The sequence below is a fragment of the Apis cerana genome, linkage group LG4 (genome assembly GCF_029169275.1).
Source record: "Apis cerana isolate GH-2021 linkage group LG4, AcerK_1.0, whole genome shotgun sequence".
In the NCBI taxonomy this organism is placed as follows: Eukaryota; Metazoa; Arthropoda; class Insecta; order Hymenoptera; family Apidae; genus Apis; species Apis cerana.
In genome coordinates this window covers 6,322,446-6,334,884 of record NC_083855.1, presented here as the reverse complement: position 1 = coordinate 6,334,884, position 12,439 = coordinate 6,322,446, and the positions used below count along the sequence as shown (strand labels likewise).

At 37.9% G+C, this 12,439-nt stretch overlaps 1 protein-coding gene and 1 long non-coding RNA gene across 2 annotated transcripts in view; one reads left to right on the top strand and one right to left on the bottom strand.

Annotated features, from left to right (window-relative positions):
- LOC107994632 (mannosyl-oligosaccharide 1,2-alpha-mannosidase IA) overlaps positions 1 to 12,439 on the top strand; it is a 467,472-nt gene that overhangs the window by 87,280 nt on the left and 367,753 nt on the right. The window lies entirely within an intron of this gene.
- Positions 2,942 to 7,010, bottom strand: LOC107995669 (uncharacterized). Its single transcript, XR_001765611.3, has 3 exons — positions 6,637 to 7,010; positions 5,609 to 5,871; positions 2,942 to 3,347 (listed from the first exon to the last, which is right to left on the bottom strand). It is a non-coding gene; the product is annotated as an uncharacterized LOC107995669 (long non-coding RNA).

The following is a 12,439-nucleotide window of genomic DNA, read 5'->3' as shown; positions in this document are numbered from 1 at the left end:
CGTGCTAAAGTTCGACCCCAATTAAGAGATAAAAAGGGTTTTCCAGATAAAAGGGGAGGAAATATATATACATACACACACACACACAACTCCCTTAAAGAGTCTTTAAAACTTTCGTCCAAGTTGCCGCGTAAATGTTTCAGACGTTTCTCCGCGCAGAAAGCGGGCGTTGAGGATTTAGTTTCGCGCGGAGGACGAGAGGAAAAGGATTTTTAAGTATTAAGGCCAACCCGGCGAAAACCCGCGGGATAGTGGAAATCGAGCGTGGTTGATCGGGCATTTTCCTTTTTCCTCGAACTAACTCCATCGTTTCCTTTATTTCCCTCGATGAGACCCGCGAGTTTACTTTAAGGACCGCCACGATTTTCGTGCTTAAGCGCGATACTCGAATGCAGATGCTCGTTGAAACTGTTTCGTTTTATTTTCGTATGGAGAATTTTATTAATTTTTTGTTTTTCCTTTTTTGTTGGAACAATTCGATATGAATTGTGAACTTAGACGACGAATTATTTATATTTGCGAATATTATTTGCGAAGAATCGGTCCAACCGAAAGATCGGTAATGTAAAAATATAATAGCTCTTGTTACGTTTATGCAAATTGTATTTAGAACTAATGGATCGTTAAAATCGTGCAGTTGATTACGCTGGAAGAAAAGGATAAGATATTAAGGGGAGGAGTTTTTTAATAAAGACAGATTTTATGCGACTATTCTTTGAAAGATGATCTCTTTTTACTCTAAACAAGGATATTACATTATACTAGCCGTTCGTTGCCTTTGACGATATTATCTTCCCCTCGACTTCAAAGAACGTAAAAACAATTTTATGTCGTATATTTTCAAATTAAAAATTTGCTTCCAACGCAACCTTCCTTCGTTCCGCTTTCGTGATATAAATGTCCTTTATTCTTTATCCTTTTTCTCTATTTTTTTTTTATTTTATCATTTCACTTATCAAAAATCGAAGATTTAAAAGAAAGGAGAATAAAAAAAGAAGAAACAAGAAGTAAAAAATACGAATAAGTTTATATCGATGATCGATATACATGCGTTTCTCACGATTTTCTCGCAGACGTAATCTTTTTATCGAGGAGCCAGGTGCTTGTTATTTCCCGATTCGATGGAGAACGCTGTTTGGCCGAACGATTTTATTGCTGGTGAATTAAATTCCTTTTCCGTCTGAGAATTCAACATCAATCTTGCTCTTGATTTTCCGAAATACATCTTATCACACGTTTTAGAGAACACAGATATACGCCAATACGTTCAATGTGGCACAAAGAAAAATTAGAGAAAGTCTTCAGTATATCGATTTTCGATTAACCTCGATTAATTTGGAGAGGAAAATGAAGATCTCGAATTCGCACATCTCCACGAGGAGATCCTGGAAACAATAACAATTCCACCAAGAATAATTCGTCGCTATTCGAGGTTACAATTATTCGAAACGATCCCCTCGATAATGATCGTCCAACGATAAATTCGCGACACGTTCGACGTGCGTGAAACATAATCGTGGCACTTGGCGAAGAAAACCCCACGTCCGTCCGGTGTTCGCTTTTTCAATGGCATAGATATCAATTTCCAATGCTCGCCTGTTATTTCCCAGAAATCAGTCGCAGCATCCCGTTCTTGGCCCCTCTTAATTGCCGCGCCATTGTCCATTTTCTCTTTCTTTCTTTCTTTCTTCCCTTCCTTCTTCCCTTGTTATTGCCCCCTCCTCCCCTTTCGATCGCTCGATGAAAACCCGAGATCCACCAATTGCACGTTTTGCTCCAACTTTTGCCCCTTTTCCCTTTCCATTCCACCTGTTCCCGTTACTCGTTTAAACGTAGAAATCCTGCACACGTATCCAACTGGAATAATCGAACAAACGATTTGGTCGAAGCCAACGAAATTTCGAGGGGGAGGGGAGATCGCTGGCAACAGTTTGTCGTTAGATTTGCCTCGGATCTGGATGGTCGATGGACTGCTCGAATCTGGACCGCCTCTCTTTCTCTCTCTCTCTCGTCGATTTTACGGGGATTTTGTTTTAATCTTGGACGGGGAATAGGATTGGATAGAATGGGGATTAGTGAAAAGTTGATAAAGGCGATAATTGAGAAAGATTTCATGGCCAGGTTTAGGATTATATTAATTTTGATGATCGTGATATTTGGTATTAAAATAGATACTAAATTATGTGGTATACAGATTGTAATATTATACGACGTATATTATTTATTCTTATTTTTACTGCACAGACCTCCTTGAATTCTTGATTTCTGAAGAAATTAACAAATTTTTCTGGTACAGGGAAAAAGATAATTCTCGTTGGAATCTCAATCTCGACCTCCGAGTCTCGAAATTTCCATCCATTGTTCGATTTTTATTGGAAAGTGAAAGTAGTCTTCCTCGAGTTCTTCCCTTTTCGACTTTTATCGTGGAGGAAAGATAAGAGTCTTCGAGTTTACCATTATTCAAGATATTTGCCACCTTCCTTCAATCCTGATTTCCGGTATCGGTTAAGGAAAGGAAAAATCGGAATCTTAATGGATCGTGAGTCGTGTGCGAGGTGATAAGAGCCAAGGACGCGTGATCCATAAACGCTCATGACCAGTTCCAGTGATAAATCAGTGGCGGCTGTGTCTATGCCTTATCAGTCACGCCATATTCAAAGCGGCTTGTTCTGAGCCAATGCTTTCAACCAACCGGTTATTCACATTCATGGCATCCGGTAGAAACGATAGACAACAGTTTGCTCACTTGACTGGGGACGAGCAAAAGCGATGACACGACACACTGGTTTGGAAAGATCCGTTTGAATCTGTTGTGAAATGTGTGGTGATGATTTTAATTGTTACGCGTGATTGGATATCGATTGGATTGATTAGTCGAATTAATCGTGAGAGGAGGATGGATGAATGATAAGGATCAACGAAAAGTAATTTGTACGATATCTACTTAGAAATATTCAGATTATTAATGTAATTTTAATTCTTTAGTTGCTTGGAATAAATATATGTCCGTTGTTACATTATAAATATAGATTTTTATATGAAAATTAAAAATAAAAAAAAAATGTTAGAATTTGTTGAAATTAAGAATGATGGAAAAAATTTTTATTACGCGTTTAACGCGTAATAAGAATATTCTCGTATGTGCATAAATTTAATGAATTTTTGGAATATTGTATGTCGTGTCAATTCGTGGTAGAATTAACTTGATGAAGGTAACGAATATAACGTTCCAATTAACTCGTTGAACAGAAAGAATAACGATATTCACGATGTATATCTCCGTGAATTCGTTTCAATAAATCAGGTTACTTCTGGTCCAATTTGTAGCTTCATCAATTGTAAAAAATCTGAAAAAAAAAGAACGTTATATTCATTAAAATTCAATTTTAAAATCTCCTCCTCCTCCTTTTTCTTCTTCTTCTTCTTCTCACTTTCTCACAAAGACAATTAATTAAAATCTAAAAGTTATGTGATATTCAAAAATATTTCTACAATTTTCCCACACAAACTTTCATTTACATTCCTTTCACATTCGTCTTCTTTACCTGTGAATTTTCTAAATACACAAATCTCTGTGAACCTGCGATACGTGGTGTCGATAATTTAAAAATTAACATTCCCATGCATCAAGATTCTCCCAAATTTCCACAAAAAAAAAACTAGCACGATCGACGCACAGTTTTATCGAAACGGAGGAAAAAATCAAAGATATTCCACAGTTTTGTCCAACAGTTTCTTCTCGGTTGATAAATTAAGTGGCTCAGACGCGGACGATAAATCCGTTGAGGCCGAGCGGGTGGCCGATGATTTATACGAGGGACTACTCCAGGAAGCCCGTGATCTATGACCCCGCGAGGGTCAGCCCATCGAGGTAAGACAATGCGCCCTGAGCCTAGTCCTCTCCCTCCCCCTTCACAGACGCACGTGCGTTTGCGTGTACACTTAAATGCATCTCGCGAGGTCGGGATGAATGATGGCCCAGCCGCGTGGAAACTCATACGCGACTAAACGTGCCACGTGAAAAATTGACCAACCAAATGTGTGTGTGTGCACCTTGAAGAATACGCGACCATCGAGAATTTTTAAACGGGGTTGAGAAGTTCGAGATAGTCACGATATGGTCGAAGAACGTGTCTTATTCTACGTGTTTCTCTTCTTCTTTCTTTCTTTTTTTTTGATGAAGATTGATGGAAATAATTTATAGATAAGATTGAGTCGAATCTAGTAGAACTTGTTGGATAGGTGTCTGAAAATAGATATTTGGAGATTAATACTTGTTTAATTTAATTTTGGAATTTAGAGAGTGGGCGATATTTGCGTGAAAGAAAAAGATGAATTATGGAATTATTCGTTTACAAGAGATTTGAGATTCGATTCGATATTGGCGCAGGAGTTGACGATGCTTTCATGCTGTGTATTCTGAGAAAGAAGCTTTCGTTTCGTGCTTCCGATTTTTCGTGCACGTTATATTGACTGTACGTGTATCGACGTTGTTTGATATATGGACACGTTTCTGCGAGGTTGGGCGAAGTAGTTTCGTTTAGAGGAGTCTTTGAGTGATGTATGCTTGGCGGAACATGCAAGCTGTTATGAGCTTGGATTCCCTGGCTACTATTGGGGAACATGACGAAGTTCTTTCGTTATTCACCTGCCACCGTTGAAATTCTTTTTTCGTGCGTTCATTCTTTCTCTCTGCGTCTGCCTGTATTTTAATATAATTCAGATCTAAAATTCTTGAAAAGACTTACAGGTTTATTAGAAATCGAGCGAAACATTCTTTGCTCCAAATATCTCTCTGTTCGCCTGTATTATGATCTCGCTTCCATCGAGAACAAGAGGATCGATTCTCTTCTTCCCTCGTCGTATTCTAATAGTCGAAGAAGAGGAAGAACACGTAGGAAGCTGCGTCTGTCCCTAAGGAAAGCCAAGGAAATTACGAATATCCATCTTCTTCCGGACATCAGTATGGCTTGGCTCGGATGGTGAAAGATGGCATTAGGCGAAAACGCGGCCGATCATCAATCCTCGAGTTATAAAATATCTATGAGCGGGATTCGACGTCCCCTTCGACCTTGTACACGGCGAATTTCATTGAATCGCCACGCGAGATTCAACCATCCCCTCCGTTTATCCCTTCGAGAATGGGCTGGAACGAATGATGTATGGCGAACGTGGCGAATAATTTTTCGTGGTATCGGTATTTTTATTTGAAATACGAATCCAGGACATTTAATCTTTCCGACTCCTGTTTCGTTTTATAGTATATTCAGTTGAAAATGGCTCGATATACATTTTGTATATTTTGCTACAGTTTCATTTTACAATTAGAGGAATATTCGATTGAAGATTCGATTATTATTCTCAAATTTAAATTTTTTTTAACTTACTATAATTTACTATACTTTTTTCTCATTTAATATTACAATGCTATATCACAAATCGATCCTATATCACGTCAGTCTATTCTCTCATCTTTTGGATCCGTAATTCTTTCTATTATCATTATATAACCCCTAGTTATTCGTGCATTATTATTTATTGCCTTAACAGAAGATAATAATCAAATGCTTAATCTTCAATTATATTATATGCAAATGACGATACATACCTCAAAAATCGAATTCTCGTTAAAATCCTTGGATACCCACGTGCTAGACGTTGTATACACGGATTAGACATCCTCGATCCCTTAATTGCTTCGTAATCAGCAACGTAATCAGCGAATTCCTTCAAAGGGAGGGGAAGGAAGGCCTCGTTTTACTCTCGCGGGCAAAGCATAGTGCGGTTGCGTGAGATTTGATATCCCATCAATTTTCCAAATTGCAAACCTTCCATGTTAATGATCATAGTGGTCGATGGAAGTGGAGAAAGCTGAGAGGAGGGAAATATATATATATATATATATATATGCTCACACAGATGATACACCCGTCGTGAAGATCGGCCTTCTTGACCAGCGAATCGTGTCCCGTTTAATTACAAATTACCTCCGTAATGAGCAATTAAATACCTGGCTGGCAGAGGGCTAATTAACTAAGCGTTACACATAATTGAACGACCGATATGAGTCGGCCCGTGCTTTGACATTTGCATACCAAATTATACTGCGCGATACGACACTGTTTACACGGGGGTCGGTTCACGCTTTTGAAAATGCGTTTCGATCGAATCCGTTTCCACATTTTAAATTAGATTTTTTTTATGCAAATTCATTGGAACAATGGATATTAATCGTGGATGAAATCCAATCCGATCTCTCGTGTGTGTATCGCATCGGTTTCCCTTCGAATCGAGGCGATTAAATATGGATTTACACGAGCGTAAATGAAAAATTATTCTTGCTCTAGATGTTATCGGATTGGAAGAGGTACTGGCTTCCTCCTTTCCTCCACTCCACGCTTCCATTTGCAAATGAATTTTCTGGTGAGTGCGATGAGTTGAAAGCCGGATCTGATTTAGAAAATATTAAAGATAATGCGGAGGAAATGTGAAATTTTGACGAGATGTCTGACTGTGATGCAAAGTAAATATACTTAGCTAATACGCTTTCGGCCGGGATCTAGAAGAATTTCTTCTTTCATTCAGACGAATCGAAATTCTATAGAATATATTCGATTAAACGAAGAAACTTCGTACCTTCCTTCGTTCAATTTCAAGCCAACTCTTCTTTAAACTGATAATTAATCCTTCCTCGGTGAACGGGAGAAACTCGGAGAGGGATCTGGAACGTGACGAGAGAGATCGAAAGTTTCGATTATTGAAACTTTTCCGCGTATCTATCATGAATATGTAACGTTAAATTCCCGATACAACGAAAATCCATTATCCGATAACGTTATAAAAGTTTCAGAAAGATTATCAGAGACAGTAAGTCGAGATCTAAAAGTTATTCTATCCTCCCAGGTGAAAAGTGATCGGTCTAAAATTTTACGATTTGTCGAAAATTTAACCAAGAAGATCGTTCTCGAGATTCTGAACGAAGGTTTCCGCGTGGAAAATTAAATTCGACTGAACACGTGCGACGAACGAACGAGAATGCCTAGCAAAACCAAAACATACGATCTCGTTTCCCACGGTTGGAACCTTTGTATGTAAACATAAACGTTTCGCTCGCGCTATGACTTGAATGAGTCATAGAATAATGAGTCATAGTAAACAACGAGCCAGTTTCAACTGAATCGCTAATCAGTTTACGTACAGAGACCAGTGTCGTTCCAACTCTCCGTAGAAACACGTGGTAGAAACCGTGGACATCTTTACGCGTATCCTCCTCCAACTTCCTGTCTCTTTGCTCCAAGGATGGGGCTCCTTCCGTTTCGTTGACCAACGCGATATCACGACGGATCTTGCAGCGTCAATTAGTTAATGGAGGACGTTTAAGCGGAGAACGGCGTGCAAAAATTGGAAAACGCGACGCGTCGCTCCATTAAGCATATTGCGTCCTTTCCAAGCCGCGAGGAGTATCCTGGTGCGAGAAGAGGATGAAAGTGGAGAGAGGTGGAGGTTCGAAAAGGAGGATATTGATTATCGAAGGTATGTGAAATTCGTAAGGATTTTGAGAATTGTAGGCGTGTTTTATTTTGGTGGATTTTATTATTATTAAAAATGCAGATTTGAAGCGTAGATTGTTAGTTACGGAAAGGGGAGGTGTTTTGGAAAAGGAAAAAGGTTTAGATTTAGATTTAGGTTTAAACTATATTATCTATTAAAAGTGGAAGAAGAAATTTTTGAAAATTTTGAAATCGTTTCACCGTGAAAAATCAAGAAACGCGATATATCGAGTGTTTTCCTTTAAAAAGAAAATGGATCCAATTCATCAATTTCCCTTGACAAATCAGCGAAATGCTCAAATTTTATCGATGCACGATTATTCCAAGAATCAATCCCCTTTCCCTTCCTTCTTCAATCTATCCATTTGAAATTCTCCACGCTCGAAAGCGCCACTCGTCACTCGATTGCGAACGCTCGTGGTTCAAGAGGATTTTAATTAAATGCTCGGCCCCCCTCCCTCCAAGATCCCATTAGATTGAATTCCTCATTGAATTCATGAGCACACGTCTCTCGTGCATCCTTCGATCCAAACATTTGTCCCCGAGGAAAAAGACTCGGGCAACTGGTTGTTGGAGCAGCCAGCAGAATTTCGAGTCTTTTTTCAAGTGTGATCTTGGAGAGTTTATCGATTACCCATCTCTTTAGAATTCTTTTCTGAAAAGTCTTGATTTCTTTTTCACCGGTGAATAGATTTTCATTCAATCCGTTTCAAATTTTTTAAACTCTCCAGTTTTTGAATGATTCGTTGGAGGGGGAAACGAGTCGAATGCTGGAAACAAAATTGGAAGAAAAAAAGATTGGGTGAATTTGGAAATTCGAGGGGAAATTAAAATTGGAAATTTTGAATCTGAACAAACTTTTATCGTGTAAAAACGAAGATTACGCGTTGGTTAGTTTACTGTTTGCGAAAATTTCGAGGAGAAAATTATATAAATTGATAAATGTATTATTTTACGCAGTTTGACTATCTATTTTAGATAGAACATACCAGTAGAAAATAAAGAACAGTAAAACTAACCAATACAAGCAACTTTACGTATCTAAATTTAATATTCATAATCTCCATCCGGCAACAAATTTTCTTTGTATATTTCCCTCTCCCCTTAACACAACTCGTCGAACACAAGAGACAGTTAATAATCTCGTACGCAAAATCTCGAGAACAAAAAAAAAACCAGCTCGAAACAAACACACGTTTGCATAAATCTTCGCCTCGGTTAATAAAATCGGCATTAATACGTAAAAGAGGCATGGCCTCCCCTCGATAAGTTGCAAGTTGATACACGTACGATCCGGAGTATAATATAACGTGTAACGAGCAAATTATAAAGTTTCGAATGATTTATACCATTTGTTATACACGCAGATTATCGGTGGGGGAGGAGTCCCTCCCATTAATCGAGTCGCGTTACATCCTAAATAATCCCTTCTCCGTTGTGTTGTTACACGACGCTTTAACGCCTCGACCGGCTCTAATTTGCATCCCGTCAGAGTTTACAACTCCGAGGTGTGCGCTTGAAGTTGTGCGTGCTATGCGTGGAAACACGCGACTCACCTGATCACCTTCCCTTGGGCGGAAAGGCGAAACCCGCGACTCGCGCTTCGACCCCGGCTAATTTTAACTGGAACGATAGAGGGCAGCGGAGAGGGAAATTTCGAGTCGGGAACTTGGGGAGAGTTATCGAGAATCGTTGAGCTTGAAGTAGCGGAAACTTTGGGGATTTGGAGAGAGATATTATTTATTTATTTTTTATAGAGGAAGTAAAAATTTTGAGAAAATTAATTGCGGAATTAAAATTAAAATTAAAATTGTTTGCGATTGTTTATAGTTATTTAGGTACAGTTAAATTTAGAAATATTGGGTGAAAGTTGTGTTAAATAACGTTGCAGTATTTTTAGAAAAACGTTGATATATTGTACGTGGTAAAATGATTATTTTTCAACAATCGAAAACCGCGACGATATATAATATGAAACTGGATCCGTAGTTTCGTTTCACGTTGAAAAATACTTGAACAAGAAATCCTCTACGTTGTAGAGGATATTCGTTATTCATTCCGTGGCAGGTAGTTTTGATACATTATTAGTCTGCTCGTTAACAGGTATCAGCCGATACTTTCGATGAATAACAAATATGCCGCCATTAACAAGCTCGAGCGTTATTGAACGTGCGAAACTGGGCCATCCCGAGGATAGTACCCTCGAAAGGGTCGAACGCTGTGAAAAATATATGTAACCGTATTCCATCGGGTGGCTGCTTATAATGGCGTCATAAAGTATATACATATACACACACAGAAAGTTTTCAGATGGAAAAATAAAAAGTAAGAAAAGGGATAAAGAATTTCAGTATTAAGAATCTTGAAACTTTTTGTGTACACGAGTTGAATTTAATTTAAAGGAACAACTTGTTCGACCAGTTTTCCATTTGTCAACTTTTCAATTGTTTTAATAACAGAGATTCGTATAATGAATCATTATCAATTACAAATGTATTAACAACTTGCCGACATTTATCCAAACGGTTCGTTTTGATTCTAATTAACGTCAAACGCGATAACGAAATACGATAGTTCGCGCAATTATTGCTAGCGTTTAATCGGATATATCGAACGACCGAAGTTGTTCAATGCGTGAATCAAGGAACGAACGCCATAGAAAGTGATTAACAAATTAACAAATATCGTTTTGTAGAATCTGGTTGTTCGTTATAATTTTTGCGCGTGATACCGCGGTGTAATATATTTTATATGCGATTCCCAGGGGATCCAAACGTGCATCGTACCTTTAGAGAGAAAATTAACGACGGTCATTAAGTTGCTCGTATGCGAAAATAATTTCACGTACGAGATATTACGAATTTAGGAAATCTGTGCATAGATTACGCGCTTTTTCTAATATATTCAATTTTTAGTCTCTCTTTTTTCTCAATACCTGTAAAATAAAGCAAGGCTAATTTGATTCGCGTACAAAGAATTCTTTCGATTATCGATCGACCTTGAAGGAGATTCAAAAGAGAGATTTTTTAGAAATTTCTTGGAAAGAATTCTTTGGAAATTGGTTGCCGTTGATTTTTTCTCCATTTGCTCGAAGGGGATTATTTTCACTTACACTTGCACGTTCTAATTGAGACAATACAGGTTTCCTTAAATTACCTCAGAAATGGTTCGAAATTCACAATTGCAGATACGTATGTCCAAGTTCGGAATCTTGAGAACACCAGCTCGGAACTTTAGCGACCAACGAGTTTAACGGCGTATTTATGGGGATGATCGCGTCGTACCTCTCTGTTCACGCTCCGTAAAATCACACGGTTCGTTGTATAGTTGCTCCTTTGTCCGAAGATATTCCATTGGAATATCTCGCGAGAAATCGATCGAACGTTTCTCGAATATTTTCGAGTGTATTACTCGAAGCCCTTGCATGGAGGAAAAACAGGGTGGAGTAGTTTTTTTGAAAGGGATGAATTCGTATTTCTCTACAAAATAATTATTCTCTTCATTCTATTTCTCCTGAAAAATTAATTTCTTTTTTTTTCTTTTTAATTACGCCATTCTTCTTCGAAACGGGAGAGAAAATTAAACCTCTCTTCATTTCTTCTCCCGTTTTTCATTGACTGCTTGATTTGACGTACTCCATCGCGAAACTTTATACGAAAAATAAGTTTCGAAGATAAAACCAGAGGCGCTCTCTTATATAGCTTATGACGGAAAGATTTGAAACCGTTCATTGTAAAAATTCCTTTTTGTTATTATAAAAGAGGAGAGAGAAGAGAGAGAGAGAGAGAGGGAGAGAGGGAAAGAGAAAAGGAAAACTCTTCTACGATCCCTGATGCTTCTTTATCCTCGTGAATATTTAAACTTGTAATATTTCTCTCAAAGCTTCTCCGTGTTCCACTTCGACCCAGAATTTCCCTTTACCCATAGAAAATGTTCACTTCCATTTCACCGATATCATCACCTCCTAGTAGTAGATCCTGTGATAAAGAATTTAATACCCTTTACAACAACTCCAATTAACCAATCTATTTATCTAGAAGTTCGTCAAAAGTTTTAAGCTGTTGACAACATTATCAGGGAAAGTTGATACTTTGTAGAACAACAGCGTAGGAGAAACTTTTTGAAGTTGGAACAGTCGATCAACACGTTCCACCGAAATTACTTTGTTATTTTCAATTATTATATCATCGTGTTTTATTTGTAACTCGTATCTTTGTTACTCAATTTTTCACTCGATTATTTATTGTACGACTCAAGCAATAAAATAACGAATAAAGAAATTAAGAAATACTTTACAAAAAAAAAAAAGAAAAAGAACATGATCTCTGATCCCTCATAAATTCTAATTTATTCATCCCTTCTTTAGAGAATCGTCCAATTCCTTTCACATCAACGACAGAATCCTGCAAACTAGCCTCGAAATGGAAAGCCACCTTTCGTTTCTTATCTTAACGAGAAAGCTGTGAAAAAAGAAAAAGAAAAAGAAAGAAAAAAAATCGTTCGATTTAACGAGCAAAAAGACGCGTTAGAGATTATCCTGGGGAAAAACGTTCGATCCATTATCGGGCTGGGATCCGTTCAGGACTTTTCCTCGACGAGGTCTTCCTTCTGGGCCACTTTTAATTAACGTCACTCCAGCTCGCCACTCGATTCGACATTTATTTTTCTGGATACACGAGGTGTTCCTCCACTCTCACTCGCCCTCGAATCGTCGTTGATTGAATTTTATCGGTTAATTGCTAATCACGCTCTTTAAATTTCATTTAATATTACGAAATTTTATCTCGACATTCGAAATGAATATTTTCTCAATTTTTGGATCCTAATAATGCTTCGTGCAAATTTTGATATAATTAAAGAGAGAAGCTTGAATAGAAATGTTCATTTTT